This window comes from Trichechus manatus, unplaced genomic scaffold (assembly GCF_000243295.1).
Source record: "Trichechus manatus latirostris isolate Lorelei unplaced genomic scaffold, TriManLat1.0 scaffold00105, whole genome shotgun sequence".
NCBI classification, from domain to species: domain Eukaryota; kingdom Metazoa; phylum Chordata; class Mammalia; order Sirenia; family Trichechidae; genus Trichechus; species Trichechus manatus.
Window position 1 is genome coordinate 2356304 of NW_004444041.1, and position 17478 is coordinate 2373781.

Sequence of the window (17478 nt, forward strand, 5' to 3'; positions counted from 1 at the left end):
CCGCACGTCTGTGGAAGCCAAAGTGGAGTTCCTTGCCACACCGCTCCGCCTGGCCAGAGAGGGCTCCCAACTCAAGAAAAGGAAAAGAAAACAAACAATTCAAAACGAACAAACGAACAAAAGCTACGGGATCCCACCAGCGCGGTAGCCCAGACCAGGAAGCAGCTCCACACTCGAATGGAGCTCCGCAGCTCCTCAGGAAAAAGCAAAGATGGCGCACGGAGACAGGCACTCGAGTGAAAGGAGTGGGAGGTGGCAAGAGGCAAGCAAGAAATCCAAAGAAGCAGGAAAAAAAAAGAAAAGGAACACCAGCAGCCAACAAACGGCACTCAGAGAGCCAGCCAGTGCGGGCTGGTGTTTCTGGACGAGAGACTGTGTCCGTGGGAAGCAGAGGAGGCCGAGTGTGGGTGAAGAAGGGTGGAGAGTGGGAAAGCGTATATCACAAATTGCCAGCACTCCGGAGCCTCTCAGGAAGAAGCAAAGATGGCGCACGGAGCCAGGCACTTGAGTGAAAGGAGAGGGAGGTGGCAAGAGGCAAGTGAGAAATCAAAAGAAGCAGAAAAAAAAAGCAACACTAACAGCCAACAAATGGCACCCAAAGAGCCGCCCGCTTGGGTGTGTGGAATCCAAGCAGCCAGCGCCTCCCGGTCAAGAGACCATGGCCGCGGGAAGCAGAGGAACAAATGAACAAAAGCCCCGGGATCCCACCGGCATGGCAGCCCAGACCAGGAAGCAGCTGCACACTCGAATGGAGCCCCGCAGCCCCTCAGGAAGAAGCAAAGATGGCTCTCAGAGCTAGGTACTCGAGCAAAAGGCAGGGGAGGCGGCGAGAGGCAAGCAAGAAATCAAAAGAAGCAGAAAAAAAAAGCAACACTAACAGCCAAGAAATGGCACCTAGAGAGCCACCCGCTTGGGTGTGTGGAATCCAAGCAGCTGGCGCTTCCCAGTCAAGAGACTGTGGCCGTGGGAAGCAGAGGAGGCCGAGCCGGGGAGAAGAGGGGTGGGGGGTGGGAAAGTGCAAACCGCAAATTAACGGCTGTTTTGTCTCCCACTGGACGCTCAGTGAGGCTGCTTTCTCGTAGCCCCGTTTGCTGGTCTCCGATAGGAGTCTAAGATGGTGGATCCGTGCTGCGTTAGCTGGTAGGGGACCTCTGCATGAATCTCTCCTCACTCTCTGTTCTCTGTCAGTTTTCTCACTCCATTTGGTGCTTGGCTGAGTTCTTTATCTCTTCATTTGATGTTTTAGGGTTTCAGGATTGTTGTATTCTCTGTTCGGCTTAGTTTTTCGGATCTTTGCTGTGAAGGGACAGCGTGGTTCTTCTGCCTAGAGCGCCATTTTTCTCACCTTTATTTTTTAAGAAGGAAGAATTTGAGACACCGAGAGTAACTAAATTTTTTTCTTGTCAGTTGTATTCCTTTATGAAAACAATATAGGAATCCTTCCTGAACTGGTTCATCTATACAACAAGTAGAGTCTTTTTAACTGCATACAAATATCCTTGGAAGAAAAGGCATATAAAAAACTTTTTTTTTTTTAAGTAACATAGGTATTAAGTGGCTCTTGCCGTTAGCTAAGAGTTTTATTACAGAATTTGTAGCCAGATTTATGAAAATCTATAATAGATGGACTTTGATAAGAAAATCATGTTTAGTGGAGAGTTTTTGGGGTTTTTAATCTTCAGTGGAAAGGCTTTTGGGGTTTTTAATGCAGCAATTGATCTCCCCTTCTTAAATTTTAAAAGTACTGTGGGCTCCTCCATAAAACCTTCTAAAATATAAGCTTTGCAAATGGCCTGGTCACAATCTTATATCCTATGAAGATTTCAAAATGCACTGAATGTCCTCCCCACAAAAGCACTTTTGATGAATAATGTTTAACAAGGCTTTTTATAGTAGTGACCCCAAGACTTTGAAAAACATCCTCAAGAAGCTACTACAGGAACTTATTTAATGAATTTTAACAGCTGTTTCTGCCACTAGGCCTAAAAGTAGAATTTGATTTCCCCTGAGGCAATTCCATTAATTTGTTTGTATTATTTTAGGATAGCTAATATGCTTTAGCTGGCTCAGTTCTGACACTAGGCACGGTGTGGGTGGCGGCGATTCTGGTTATAATCAGCACTCCTCTGAAGGCTTCCCTTGAAGACCACCCAGATGGATAAAGTGGTGCAGATCAAGGGCTGCTGCGCCCTGAACAGTGCCACGCGTTGCCCCTATTCTGCACGCAGGAGTGGAGCATTTCTGCCAAGTATTTTCCAGAGGTGGTAGAGGGATATTGTTTTTCCTCAGCTTTTAATATCAAACATCCCTCAGATGTATAGCGCATACCTCTTCTGAGGTCAGGAGAGCTATGCTGGAAATCCAGCTGGGCTTCAAGAGGATGAGTTGCCCTTCAGATTCTACATCAGTAAATTAAGGATAAGGCGCCCTGGTGGCAAAAGGTTAAGCGCTTGGCTGCTAACAGAAAAGTCGCCTTTTCAAACCCTCTGGCGGCTCAGTTGGAGAAAAGACCTCGCAATTTGCTCCCATAAAGACTATAGCCTAGGAAACCCTATGGGGCAGTTCTGCTCTGTCCTACAGGGTGGCTCTGAGTTAGAATCAACTCGATGGCACACAGTAACAACAGCAAACTAAGGATAATAAAATCTGACTTATCGATTTCTCAGTCTACTATATGTATGTTGTTAGCTGTGAATTGCCATCATGTTGACTCCGACTCATGGCGACCCACGTATAACAAAATGAAACTTGGCTCATCTTCGCCATCTTCATGATTGTTGGTATGTCTGAGTTCATTTCTGCAGCCAATGTGTCAATCTAGCTCATTGAGAGTTTCCCTCACCTTTATTGACCCTCCATTTACCAACCATGATATCCTTCTCCAGTGGTAGCCCCCTCCTGATGATGCACCCAAAGTAAGCAGGTTAAAGTCTCTGACAATATTGTGTGATCCATAGGGTTTTCACTGTCTGATTTTCAAAGTAAATCACCAGATCTTTCTTTCGAGTCTGTCATTATCTGGAAGCTCCCGTGAAACCTGCGCACAATGGGTGACGCAGCTGGTATTTGAAATACTTACGGCATAGCTTCCAGTATCACAGCAACACAAAAGCCACCGCAATAGGACAAACTGACAGACTCTTGGTGGATTATATGTATAAGATGTGGAAATAGAGATGAACACATTTAAAAAAAATATTTGTGTCCATATCAAATGTTTTAGGAGTCTAACAGTAAGTTTTCTAAAAGTTTTGTCTGTGCCTTAAAGATTATCTCCCTCTCCATACAGTGAGGTTATATTTTTTGTTTTGTTCCATTTTATAATTTTATTGCCAAATGTGAATTCCAAAGTGACACAATTTAGGGTATTTCCTTGATGAATCCTAACAGTTTGGTCAGTAAGCATTCTCTGAGTAATTTATTTACGATTTAATCGTGTTAGTCCATTTAAAAACATATTTACTTACATGACAGAATCAAGCACAGTAAGTCAATTTAGTTCTTTAAGCCAAATTAATTTGTAAATTTCACATATTATCAATGAAACCATCAATGATTCATTTTAATTGCTAATTAAATATTCCAATTGTTTAATTAGTATGTTTTTGTCATATGGATACAGGCTTTGTTGGGGATGTAAGAAAAGAATCAAATCGTCAGATCAAATTGCTTCCCCATGGTTTGTGTTTGATTGCGTCTTGATCAGGACAATTTATTTCCTGAGTTTGCCTGACTTATAGGATGAACCTTTCACAAGCCAAAAAAAGCAAAAAAAAAAAACCAAACCTGTTGCCATTGAGTTGATTTCGACTCATATTGACCCTACAGAGCAGAGTAGAACTACCCTAGGGTTTCTAAGGAGCGACTGGTGGATTCAAACTGCCGAGTTTTTGTTTAGTAGACAAACTCTTAACCACTGCACCACCAGGGCTCCTTCACAAGCCAGTTACTCTGTAATCAGTTGAATTGCAAATGATTCTCCCATGAGCAAAATAAATCTGTTGTTTTCATCTTTATTCCCTGCATGTAGACCTAAGGTTTTTTTTTTTTTTTTTTGATTATTGTTGCTAGTGTTTGGAGTAGTCAGGGGTGGAAAAGTGTAGGTGTGACGAGAATTTTATAACAATTCTTTTTTCTGGTTTCAAAAGTACACGTTCACTGCAGAAAATTCAACTAAGCATTAAAAGGAAATAGAAGCCACTCAAAATCCCACCATTCAGAGTCAGTCTTTTGTAACATTCTGCACAATTTTTTTGTTTTTTTCCTATGTAAGTGCGTAATTTATTCTTTCAAAAAATAGATACTATCCTATGACCCATTTTCTTGTCTTAAATATTCTTTATTCATTTATTATTATTAATTTATTGAGTGTCTATGATTATATATTTTTTAAATTGCTACATGATATTCAACATGGTCCAGTTTACTAATTCACGATTAACAATGGATGGAGACAGTTGACTTTTTTCTGTCTACTGTGTATTGTTTGTGTATCACTGATTCAGCTCAATGACCTATCTGAATTATCCACAGTTGAATTTCTAAAGACTCTAAAGTGTGAAGAGCTCATTAAAATCAGAAAGTATTTGCTTGTCAATGAATATATAAGGTGTTTTTTAAATTAAACTTTGTTAAAAATAATCAAAACTGAGTGAAATTTGAACATGAAGTTTATTGTGAGCAATTATTCTATATGCATACAGGGAGATGATTTTGATTCCAGAAAAAGCAAATGACTTTAAGAAGCTAGGTACAATGAGGCTTATACAAAGAGAAGAAAGAGAGCTATAGAAGATCAACAACTGGCTAATCTTAACATGATTGATTGATCCCCCTTTTACTGACTGAGATCAAGGGATATCTGGTCACAAGATGGTATCTGGCCCTCCACCCCGCCATATCTTTTGAAATTCAAATCTAGTAAGCCTGGCTCAGAACAGGAAAGAAAGGATTTGCAATTTTGGAGGAAAGAAAAGTCACTGGTGTATTAATTTTGATCAAGTATTTCTTTAAAATGAATATTTGGTTTTGTGATTAAGAAAACCCCAAAATCAAAGCAAGACATCTGCTATCAATTTCTCTCTTTGACCCTTCTTTCAAGCAAAAGAACTGCTAGTCATCATTACTGAATACGGAAAGAAGCTACCTTGCAATAAATAAACAGCTTTTGGCAACAAACTCTTTTCTATAGCTTTAGTAACTTTAAATCTTGCTTATTTTTATTTAAAAACGATGAAAAAAATCACTATATTCACCTTTTCTTTTACAGTCAAATAAATTGAACAAATATTTGCTGACACCTATAGGTCCTGTGGCACAGTGATTAAGAGATGGGCTGATAACCAAAAAATCTACAGTTCAAATTCCCCAGCCACTCCTTGGAAACCGTATGGGGCAGTTCTACTCTGTCCTATAGGGTGGCTATGAGTTGGAATTGATTCAAGGGCAATGGGTTAGGGGACCATCCCTTGGGGATTACACCTCAACATAAATAAAACAAAAATCCTCACAACTGAACCAATAAGCAATATCATGATAAATGGAGAAAATACTGAACTTGTCAAGGATTTCATTTTACTTGGACCAACAATCAATGCCCGTAGAAGGAGCAGTCAAGAAATCAAACAACGCATTGCATTGGGCAAATCTGCTGCAAAAGACCTCTTTAAAGTGTTAAAAAGTAAAGATGTCACTTTGAGGGCTAAGGTGCACCTGGCCTAAGCCATTGTATTTTCAATAGCCTCATATGCATGTGAAAGCTGGACAATGAAAAGAAAAAGGAAGACCAAAGAAGAATTGACACATTTGAATTATGGTGTTGGTGAAGCATATTGAATATACCGTGGACTGCCAAAAGAACAAACAAATCTCTCTTGGAAGAAGTACAGCCAGAATGCTCCTTAGAAGCAAGAATGGTGTAAGTCTCACTTACTTTGGACATGTTATCAGGAGGGACCAATTCCTGGAGAAAGACATCATGCTTTAGTAAAGTAGAGGGCAGTAAAAAAGAGGAAGACCTTCAGTGAGATGGATTGACACAGTGTCTGCAACAATGGGCTCAAACATAGCAAAGGTTGTGAGGATGGCACAGGACCAGGCAATGTTTTGTTCTGCAATGCACGGGGTTACTATGAGTCAGAGAAGACTGAATGGCACTTAACAACACCTTCTCTTATCAACTACCTCCCAAAAACCTGTTGCCAATCGAGTCAATTCCAATGGATAGTGACCCTCTAGGACAGAGTAGAACTGCCGTATAGGGTTTTCAAGCAGTGACTGGTGAATTTGAACTGCCAGCCTTTTGGTTAGCAGCCCAGCTCTTAACCATTGTGCCATCAGGGCTCCAACTACCAGTTAGCCCCAATTGTGGTTGTAAAGAAGTCGGAAAAGATAGGAGGTAGACTGAAACAAAATCAGATTAATGGATTCAGGAGTCCTGAGTATGTAGACTGTGGGAGAAGACTCAGTGGGATAGGGAAATAGAAGGAAATAGAGGGGAGTGATTAATGGAATAAGACAATTTTAAGGGAAAATACTTCTATGTATTCTTAAAAATATCCTCTACCTTGATCTCTATGGGAAAGAATGTATTCCCTGCCAGCACTATCTGCAATAAAAGGGAAACCAAGGCTACTCTATTAAGTCCTTGTTGTACCACATGGTTCCTGTAAATGCTTAATGAACTTCATCTCTCCATCAACCTGCATTTTTTCCCCCCATGTTCATGTTTGAGTTGGAATTGACCCTACAGTAATGGGTTTTTTATGGGTGCATGTATGGTGACCCCATGTGTCATAGAGTAGAACTTCCATAGGATTTTCTTGGCTGTAATTTTTTATGGAAGTAGATTGCCAGACTTCTTCTGTGGTGTCACTGGATGAGTTTGAACCACCAACCTTTAGGTAGGTTAATAGACGAGTGCAAACTGAGTTGGAATTGACTCAATGGCAATGGGTTTGTTTTTTTGTTTTGGTATGTACATGTATAACAGAAGAAAATGACAGAACTTTAAGCACAAATCATGGACTTTTTACAGAAGATCTTTGAGAATATATTCTTAGGCTGGTATAAATCATCCAACTGTTTTGTATCTTCTGCAATATCACCTATGATATGTACTTAATAATCATAATGGTAACCTGAAAGCACAGCAAGATGCTTAATTATATAAGAAATAATTAAATTATATTCCATATACTATGAATTGTAAAGCAGAAAACTAGTCTAACACATGTTAACATGGTCCCAGTAAATAAGCATCAAAATAAAAATTGATTACGGGAAACATTTTCTCTAGCCAGAAAATTAACTTCACTGTAAAATAATAATCATCCCAAGGCTTGTTGATAGTATCACAACTATAAAGAATTAGGCTTCACAGGCGGTGAACCCTTGATTTAATCAAATGTTGAAAGACTAAAAATGGCATTGGTGTGCGGTTAATTTGGAGTAGGATGTCCTCAGGCAGATGCATGAACAACATGATTTCAAATAGGTCCTTTGAGGGCTGAACTTAACCCCAACACATGAGGTAAACCTTTTTAGAAAGATGAAGATTTCCTCAGCCTATCCAGCCAAGTTTGACCAACCATAATTTTTACTGTCATGAATGACCTCTCTCAGGACTTTAGTTCCTTTTTTGGGAATCTGTTAAATTGCATGGTGAGGCCTTCTTTGCACCACATACTCACTTGGGGTCTCCATCCCACTGAAGGTCTCGCAGCATGTCTTTGTAGCTGTTAAATAAGCTAACAAAAACAGTCACAGTGAACGACAGAAGGTCTCAATTTTTTAACTTACAGTAGTCACTTCATTGTGGGCAAAGGAATGTGTGATACTGGGAGAAATAGTAAATACTCAGGCACTTAAAGAAGGAAAAATTACCTCCCCCCCAAAAAAAAAATCCAGTCAGTTCTATTAGTTTCATTAACTAAAAGTGAATCTCAGTGTATCTTGATTCACAGTTTTATTTCTTCAGTCCTTTTCGGCATGTCAGGGTATTTATAGTTGACCTATGGCTCCTTCCCCGCTGCCCCAAGTAGTTATTATAATATCATGATCTTATACAGCCTTCCTTAAACTTAGTGTGTAAAGCAGCAGGGCTGCCTTCCTGTAAAAAGGACTCGGTTTTATTTTTTGTATACTTTAGCACTCTTTAAAAAGGAGCAGGACACATACAAGAGACAGAAATGCTAAAACCAGAGCCTGCTGGCAAAATGTGTGATCATGGGCAGCCAGGCTCCACGGCTTCCTACACTAGAGCCCATCCATGAGTGGGTAATATCTGTTCTCTTTCATTTCAGTTCCTTTCAGAAGGATATAATTTTGTTACTTGGGCACTGTCCATTAAACCAGCCTGAAACAGATGGTGAGTTGTACGGTTGTGTACCTGGGCAAGGGACTCAGGAGGAATCTGGAGCTGTGGTACACAGTGACCCCAAATGGGGAGAGAGTTCCTGGAAACTGAACTTCAGCCGAAACCCAGGAGTTTAAAAAAGACAAGAAAGTAAATGTCAGTTTTTACCACTGGAAAAAGTTATTGACAGTAGATTAGGGGAAAAAATCATAGTAATTTTCTACACACTCCTATCAACTATGTATTTTTCATAATTTAATAATATTTCTATTGGGGTTTTAAATCGTTTTTCAATGTTCATAATTGTGTATGTATGAAACTGGAATGTTTAAAAAAATAAATGAAAACATAAAATATAAAAAAAAGTTTGGTTACCTGTCCAGTTTATTTTGCTGCTTACCTTTTTTTGGTTCACAAATCTCAATGGGAACTCTGTAAACTAATTTGACACATGATTCTTATTGACTTGAGAACTGCAAATGATAGATGTTTGCAAAAAATGAAGCTTATCATCATCTTTCTCCTTTTCTCTACTTTGAAACTGTCTACTTTTTAGGAAAGTTTTTTTTCTCTTTGCATCACTTTGGTCCAATGTAACATGTAATGTGTGGTGGAGGCACATATGAGCCTCCTATTGCTAGAAAACAAACAAACAAACAAACAAAAAAACGTGTCACTTCTGTCTTCCAAAGGCTCAAATAATTCTCCCGACAACATTCAGAGGAAAGTAAGGGAAATTGGAAAACAATTACAGAAGACTTTATTCAGAAGATCTGGATGCAAGTTCTAGTTCTATTCCTTAGCAGCTTTGTGATTGTGGGTAAATGGCTATGCTTTTCTCTGGAACCAAGGAGTAATGATACCTATCTCACAAAGTTATCTTGTGGATTAAATAAGATGACGAATGTGAAGCACTGAGGAAACTGTAATATACCACACAAATTTAAGACATACAATCAAGAGTAAGTAAATTCAAAAGGCACCAAGCAAACGAATGCCTATTCAAGGCTTAGGAGTAGTGAACTGATATGATGAATACATATATGAATAACTTCTTGAGAGCCTCTAGGTACTGTACAAAGCACGATTTTATTAACCTCCACTATAACTCTGTGAGATACTTATTATTTTCCCATTTTACAGATATGGAAAAATACTCAGTTGGGTAAAGTTACTGTTTCTGGATGGGTTCTTTAGAAAAGCAAAACCAGTGAAGCGTGTGTACACACACACACACAGAGTGAGATTTATCTCAAGGAAATGGCGTATGCAGTTGTAGAGGCTGGCAAGTCCCAAGTTTGTGGCTCAGGCATCAGACTGGAGGCTTCTCCTGACTCATGTAGCTGGAGGAACTGACAAACCCAAGATTGGCAGGTCAGATAGCAGGTTGCTGGCTCATGGCCTGCAGAGGCTGATGAATCAAAGATCTGCAGGTAAGACAGCAAGCTGCTGGCTCACAGGCTGCGGAGGCAAACAAATTCCAAGATTTGCAGGCAATAGAGCAGACCATTGGCTCAAGTCCTAAGGACCGGAGACCAGATGATGATGAGCTGGTTGCAGGATTCAGAGCAAGCAAAAACCAGTGAGCTTTGCCAGTATGTCCATATATATTGGATAGAGGCCACACCCCTGAGGAAACTCACCTTACAACTGATTGGCTGATCACATCAGATCACATCATGGAGGTAATTACATTATACTACAAAATGGAGGATAACTACGTCATTACATAACTGCCAAACTACTGAGAATCATGGCCCAGCCGAGTTGACACACAACCTTAACCATCACAGTTATCCTGGTTGTATTTCTATAAAGTGATAGAATCAGGACTCAAACACTGGTCTGTAGAAACAAATGAGTTGATGGCCTGCAGTTTTAACCACTACTCTACACTGGCTCTCTACTAGCTATTATGATATAGACTACATTCCCAAGGAGTATATGATCTATACGGGGAACTTCGGGGACAGTCTGATGATACTGCCATCAATTTTGCTGGCTAATGTTTGTGACAGATATTTATAGGATTTTTGAGATTCAGAGAATAAGCTAATAAGAGGTAGCGTGTTTTAAAGTGCTTACTATAAGCCAGACACTACTCTAAATAACATTTATATATTGCTCATATAATCCCTTTAAAGCCATCCCCATTTTACAGATGAGGAAACCGAAGCACAAAGAGGTTAAGTAACTTGCTCAGAGTTGCACTACTGGTGAGAAGAAGAGGAAGTTGAGCACAGGCAGTCTGACTCCAGAGACCCAGGTTCCTAACTACTAATCTGCAACTCTGATGGTCTGTGGGTATAAAAGCATAACTTGATTCTAAGTTATAAATTTTGATTTTGATATCTTTCTTTTCAGTCATCAGTTGCATACACAGAAAACATTTACACTCAAATGTCTCTCTACATTCTCAAGATTCTGTCTCTCATAATATACACATCATTTTTCTAAAACCCTAGTATACATAGAAAATAAATCATACAGGAAATGTCACTAAGATAAATAAATCCTATCTCCTTGTTTTTGCTCTTTATTTCTGCTTCTCAGGAAGTCATACGAGTAGAGGGAAATAAGCACGGACATTGGTGAGACACCTAGGTAAAGTCCTGGCTCTAGCCTACCAGTATACAAGCCAGAGCATAAAGTAACTTTACGCAGGTAACTTGACATCTATAAGTCTTAGTTTCCTAATTTATAAAATAGAGATATAATACCTACTTGAAGTACGTGAGGAACAAATGAGATCATTAAGTAAAGTGTGTGCCATCAACACCTGATAAATATCAGCTCCTTCCATTTTTTGCTTCTATTTGGAATGCATTCCAGTTACCTAAGCACGTTAACCTCTTGACTTCAAAAATTCTAAAACCATCGATTCATCTGAAAATTTAAGAAAAAATATCTGGTGCATAAAAAGGTTTTTGGAGTCCCTGGGTAACACAAATGGTTACACACTGGATTACTAACCAAAAGGTTGGTGGTTCAAACCTGCCCAGAGGAGCCTTGGAAGACAGGCCTGGTGCTCTGCTTCTGAAAGGTCACAACCTTGTAAACTTTAGGGAGGCGTTCTACCCTGACACTAATGGGGTCACCATGAATCAGAATCAACTCGATGGCAACTAACAGCAACAACAACAAAGATTTTAGGATATTCAAATATTTAATGATCTTCATATTACGTAGTGATTCAGCCACTCAAAGGCGGCAGCTGATGCCCTAGAGGGACACTCCATGACAAAACCTACCCTAAGATTATTCTGACCATCTCAATGGTTGATTAGTTTAGCTGACATGAGTTACATTTATCATTAAAACCATCCAAATCTACTGTATGAAGGCAAAATTCCTTATTCAGAAGTTTCCTTATTTATGTCTATGTCCTGGCCCCTAGAATCATACAGATCACAAACTCAGAAAGCTATTTTTTAAATAACAAAGCAGGAGACTTTAAAGGAACAATTCTGTTTCTGCTGGATACAATTTCTATTTGTTTGTTCTTCAATAAACTGATATTCCTGGACAGCTATTGTTGTTGTTAGGTGCTGTCAAGTGGTTCTGACTCATAGTGACCCTATGTACAACAGAACAAAACACTGCCTTGTCCTGCGTCATCCTCACAATCATTGCTGTGTGTGAGCCCATTGTTGCAGCCACTGTGTCAATCCGTCTCATTGAGGGTCTTCTTCTTTTTAGCTGACCCTCTACTTTACTAAACATGATGTCTGTCATGGATTGAATTATGTCCCCCCAAAAATGTGTGTATCAATTTGGCTGGGCCATGATTCCCAGTATTGTGTAATTTTCCTATATGTTGTAAATCCCGCGGCTATGATGTTAATGAAGGAGGATGGGCAGCAGTTGTGTTATTGAGTCAGGACTCAATCTACAAGATTGGATTGTGTTTTGAGGCAATCTCTTGAGATATAAAAAAGAGAAGCAAGCAGAGAGACGGGGGACCTCATATCACCAAGACTGCAGTGCCGGGAGCAGACTGTGTTCTTTGGACCCAGGGTTCCCTTGCAGAGAAGCTCCTGTTGTTTTTGTTAGGTGCCACCAAGTCGGTTCTGACTCATAGCGACCCCATGTACAGTAGAACGAAACACTGCTCGGTCCTGTACCATGCCCACAATCATTGTTATGCTTGAGCCCATTGTTGCAGCCACTGTGTCAATCCATCTTGTTGAAGGTTTTCCTCTTTTTTCGCTGACCCTGTACTTTACCAAGAATGATGTTCTTCCCCAGGGACTTATCTCTCCTGGCAACATGTCCAAATTATGTAAGATGTAGTCTCACCATCTTTGCTTCTAGAAGCATTCTGGTTGTACTTCTTCCAAGACAAATTTGTTCGTTCTTTTGGCAGTCCATGGTATATTCAAAATTCTTCACCAACACTGCAGTTCAAAGGCATCAATTCTTCTTCAGTCTTCCTTATTCATTGTCCAGCTTTCACATGCATATGATGTGATTGAAAATACCATGGCTTGGGTCAGGTGCACCTTAGTCTTGAAGGTGACATCTTTGCTTTTCAACACTTTAAAGAGGTCTTTTGCTGCAAATTTGCCTAATGCAATGTGTCGTTTGATTTCTTGACTGCTGCTTCCATAGGTGTTGATCATGGATCCAAGTGAAATGAAATCCTTGACAACTTCAGTCTTTTTCTACATTTATCATGATGTTGCTTATTGGTCCAGTTGTGAGGATTTTTGTTTTCTCTATGTTGAGGTGTAATCCGTACTGAAGGCTGTGGTCTTTGATCTTCATCAGTAAGTGCTTTAAGTCCTCTTCACTTTAAGCAAGCAAGGTTGTGTCATCTGCATGTTGCAGATAGTCTTCCTCCAGTCTTGATGCCCTGTTCTTCTTCATATAGTCCAGCTTCTCAGAGTATTTGCTCAGCATACAGATGGAATAAATATGGTGAAAGGATAGAATACTGACACACACCTTTCCTGATTTTAAACCATGCAGTATCTCCTCGTTCTGTTCTAATGACTGCCTCTTGGTCTATGTACAGGTTCCTCATGAGCACAATTAAGTGTTCTAGAATTCCCATTCTTTGCAATGTTATCCATAATTTGTTATGATCCACACAGTCGAATGCCTTAGCATAGTCAATAAAACACAGGTAAACATCTTTCTGGTATTTTGCTTTTGGTTAGCAGCCGTAGCTCTTAACAACTACCCCACCAGGGTTTCCAGGGAGAAGCTCCTAATCTGGGGGAAGATTGATGAGAAGGCCGGCAGAGAGAGAAAGCCTTTCCCTGGAGGTGACACCTTGAATTTGGACTTCTGGCCCACTTTACTGTGAAGAAATAAATTTCTCTTTGTTAAAGCCATCCACTGTGGTACTTCTGTTATAGCAGCACTAGATAACTAAGACAATGTCCTTCTCCAGGAACTGGGTCCCTCCAGATAACTTGTTGAAAGTATATGAAAAGTCTCTCCATCCTTGCTTCTAAGGAACACTCTGGCTGTACTTCTTCCAAGACATAGTTGTTCATTCTTCTGGCAGTCTGTGGTATATTCAACTTTCTTTACCAACACCATAATTCCTGGACAGGGAAAGATTTAATTTCCAAAGCTCTAGAAAATTTGTTGAATGGAGAAGAACTATCTTCTGGATAGGGTAGGCTGCTGGTAGCCTGAGAAGGAAGATTTCAGTGTTGACTTTTGCAAGGATACAGACATCCATATCTCTTCAACTTTGAAAGTTTTGGGAGAAAAATTGTCTAATATGGTCCAGAACACAGACTCTCAGCTCAGGAAGGACTACAACAAGAAACACTTCCTTGTTGATTCTGGCAAAGCCAAAGAAATTTGATTATAAAAAATGCTCCTTAGAGAGCTAGACCATTTCTCGAGTGAGGAGGAAAGCAAAACAAAATTGGAGAACTCTCATGTTCGTCAACATCCAAAGATAAAAAAAAAAATTAAAAAAAGAAAGAAAACTGTAGAGATGTTATTACATTACCAGAGATGAAAGGAAAAGGCACCCAGCCAAAGAAGTGATGATATATGCCAAACATACCTTCCCCAGCTACAGAATATTAAAATAAAGGTCAAAGCACAAAAGTATCTCTGGGCAACCTAATGTTGAAGTTAAGACTCCTATCTGGTATGGTCAATTAGCAATAACAGATGAAATTATTTAGGACTTAATCTAGGTCTATAACCCAGTTAAATTTAGAACATTAATGAACTGAATTAGAGCCAAGTAAAAACAGCAGGCTTCCTGGAACATAGGAAATGGCAGAAATCCAGTTAAAGGCAATGTAAAGAGGAAAGCAATGTGAAGATCAAGAAGTAGCAAATCCTATCCATCTCCCCAGGCAACCACAATGGAAAATGTTGACACATAGAAGTTTTATTAGTTTTGAAGGGCCGCTGTAACAAAGTACCATAAATAAGATGGCTTGAAATAACAGAAATGTATTATTTCACAGTTCTAGAGGTTAGAAGTCCAAAATCAAGGTGTTAACAGGGCCATACTCTCTCTGAAGCCTCTAGGGGAGGATCTGTTCCATGCCTTTCTCTTTGCTTCCATGTTGCCTGAAATCTTTGGTGTTCCTTGGCTTGTAGACACATCACATCAATCTCTGCCTCCATCATCACGTGGCGTTCTCCCTGGCTCTGTGTCTCGTCTCTTCCTATGAGTATAGCAATAATATTCGATTCAGAGTCCACTTTGTTCCAGTATGACCTCATGTGAGCTTAACTAATTACATGTGCAATGATCCTATTTCTAAATAAGTGCATATTCTGAGGTTCTTCAAAGACCATGATTTTTTGAGAGGATTCTATTCCATCTAGTACAGAAGCAGAACAGTAACAGACCCTTACTTAGTGACAGTCTTTGGCTGGGGAGCAAAGTGGCACTTTTAAAAGTAGGATTGTCCCTGTTTTGAACAGAGAATCCCAAAGAACCTAAGTTTTGGCAAAAATATTTCCAAAGGAAGAATTAAACTGCATATGACATTGACTTAGGTTTAAATTGTATTTTAGGGTTTAAGTAATGCTCCTTTAGAAGAAAAACTTTTTAATTCTCAGCTTTTTCTACACATAGTTGCTACCGAGGCAGTAATATTTGTAATATGCATGGTAGACTTTTGAATGAGATCAATTCAATTCGAATTAGAATCATAAATTTTTAGTTTCTCAACATGAGAGTAATGAGCCTACAAATTAGAGAGAACTTCCATAAAGTATTTCTTGGTCAAAATTCTAACTGTGCTAAAAAACGTAGGCAAAATGAAAGAGGAAAATATGGAACTCCAAGTAAAGGTGAATTAACTAGAAAAACTTCCTGCTAGCTGAAGAAAACTGCCCATCAAAGCAACGATTGGCTGGAAGATTCATAAGAGCTTTGAGATATTGCCAAAAACACTTGGATACCCTTTGAAACACTGAGTCAAATTTGACGACCAAGCACATTTAACACTTTCTGTCAAAAAGTAGAATTGCTCATTTCAATATTTACTCAGTTGGGGAAACACTTCTGACACATATGAAATTTAGCTTCACAAGACTAAGTTTTTTCTGCTGAAAATATTGGTATATAGAGATGCAATATTACCCATAAAAATAAACAAACCATGATTTCTACCTACGTGAGGCTGCTATGGAGTGTGTTGAATTTGATTTTTGAGAAAATAGGTCATGTTAAACTTGGACAAGGACATACTTTAAATGGCAGAGATATTGATTGAAGAGAGTACCAAATTTGAGTTTGCGGTGATAGTGTGATCACTGCTATCAGATGTCCCAAAGAACAACCAGAGGGAAAAATAAAACAGTTATGGTAAATTAAATCTAGCACATCCTTGAAGTGCTAAAGAGAATAAATGTTTTCAGTGAATGTTTATCTTAGCAATTTTTCCGTGTATTCAGTGGAGCTCTTTTAACTCAATAATATCTGCAAAGTCTACAGTCTTAAAATCAGCAGTCAATATTACTGAAAGTGAAATACAGCTGTATTTCATATTAGCCTTTGCTGTGTACCAAACCACCTCAAAACTAAGTACCTTAAAACATCAGCCATTTGTTCAGCTTTCAGTTCTGTAGGTCAGCAATTTGGACTAGGCTCAACTGGGCAGTTCTTTTTGTCTTTGCTGGTCTTAGCCAGGCTCATTCATGTATCTGTGGGCAGCTGGCAGATTGGCCAGGCTGGCTGATTAGGATGGCATCACCTGTGATATCTGACACAATTGGGGCCTCTCTCTTAATGGACTCTCATCCTGCAGCAGGCAAGTCAAACTCATTCACATGATATTTGTAGATTTCTAAGAAAACAACAGCAGAAGCTGCAAGGCCATTTGAGGTCAAGACTTAGAACTGGTACAACATCCCTTTTGCCATATTCTATTGGTCAAAACAAGTCCACAAGACCAGCCCAGATTCAACAGGTGGGACAACAGACTCACCTGTTGGTGGGAGAAGACACAGGGAATTGTGGCCATTTTGTTGTCTACAACAATGGTCATCTGACATTATAGCATGGCAACTATTCCATAGATGAAGTGTGCAACTGGATTATGCACTAATAACAGTTCTGGAAATCTTCTGTCAAAATTATACCCAAATAATAAGGGCTAGGTTGTTAAACATCATTGATGATTTCACATGTATTCCATCTTCACAAATGAATATAGAACTGGATTACTGATTTAAAAAAAGAAAGCAAAATCTCTATCTGACAGACTGGTTACTAGATACTAATTTTCATGTATATAATTAAATAATTAAAGAGATCACAGTAAATCATTACCTGTTGAAACCTGCTTGTCCCAAGTTCAGATAATAGAAAGCAGATTTGCCTGCTTTACCTTAAGGCAATGAACTGTCTAGAACCATCAGTAGTACCTTTTAAAGTGTCTCCCATTGATAATTATTTTATTCATTCATTTATTGAATAAATATATGTTAAAGGGCTTATTACTTGAATGGGTCCAGTAATATAACAGTGAACAAAACGGACCTGATACTTCTCTCATAGAACTTTAGTAAAAGCCAATAAAGACACATAACAATATAATTAAAGTTGTGAAAATTTCTGTGCATATAAAATGTGCAATAAAAAAATCATTCAGGCAATAAACATGTGTTGAGTAGCTTATTATGAG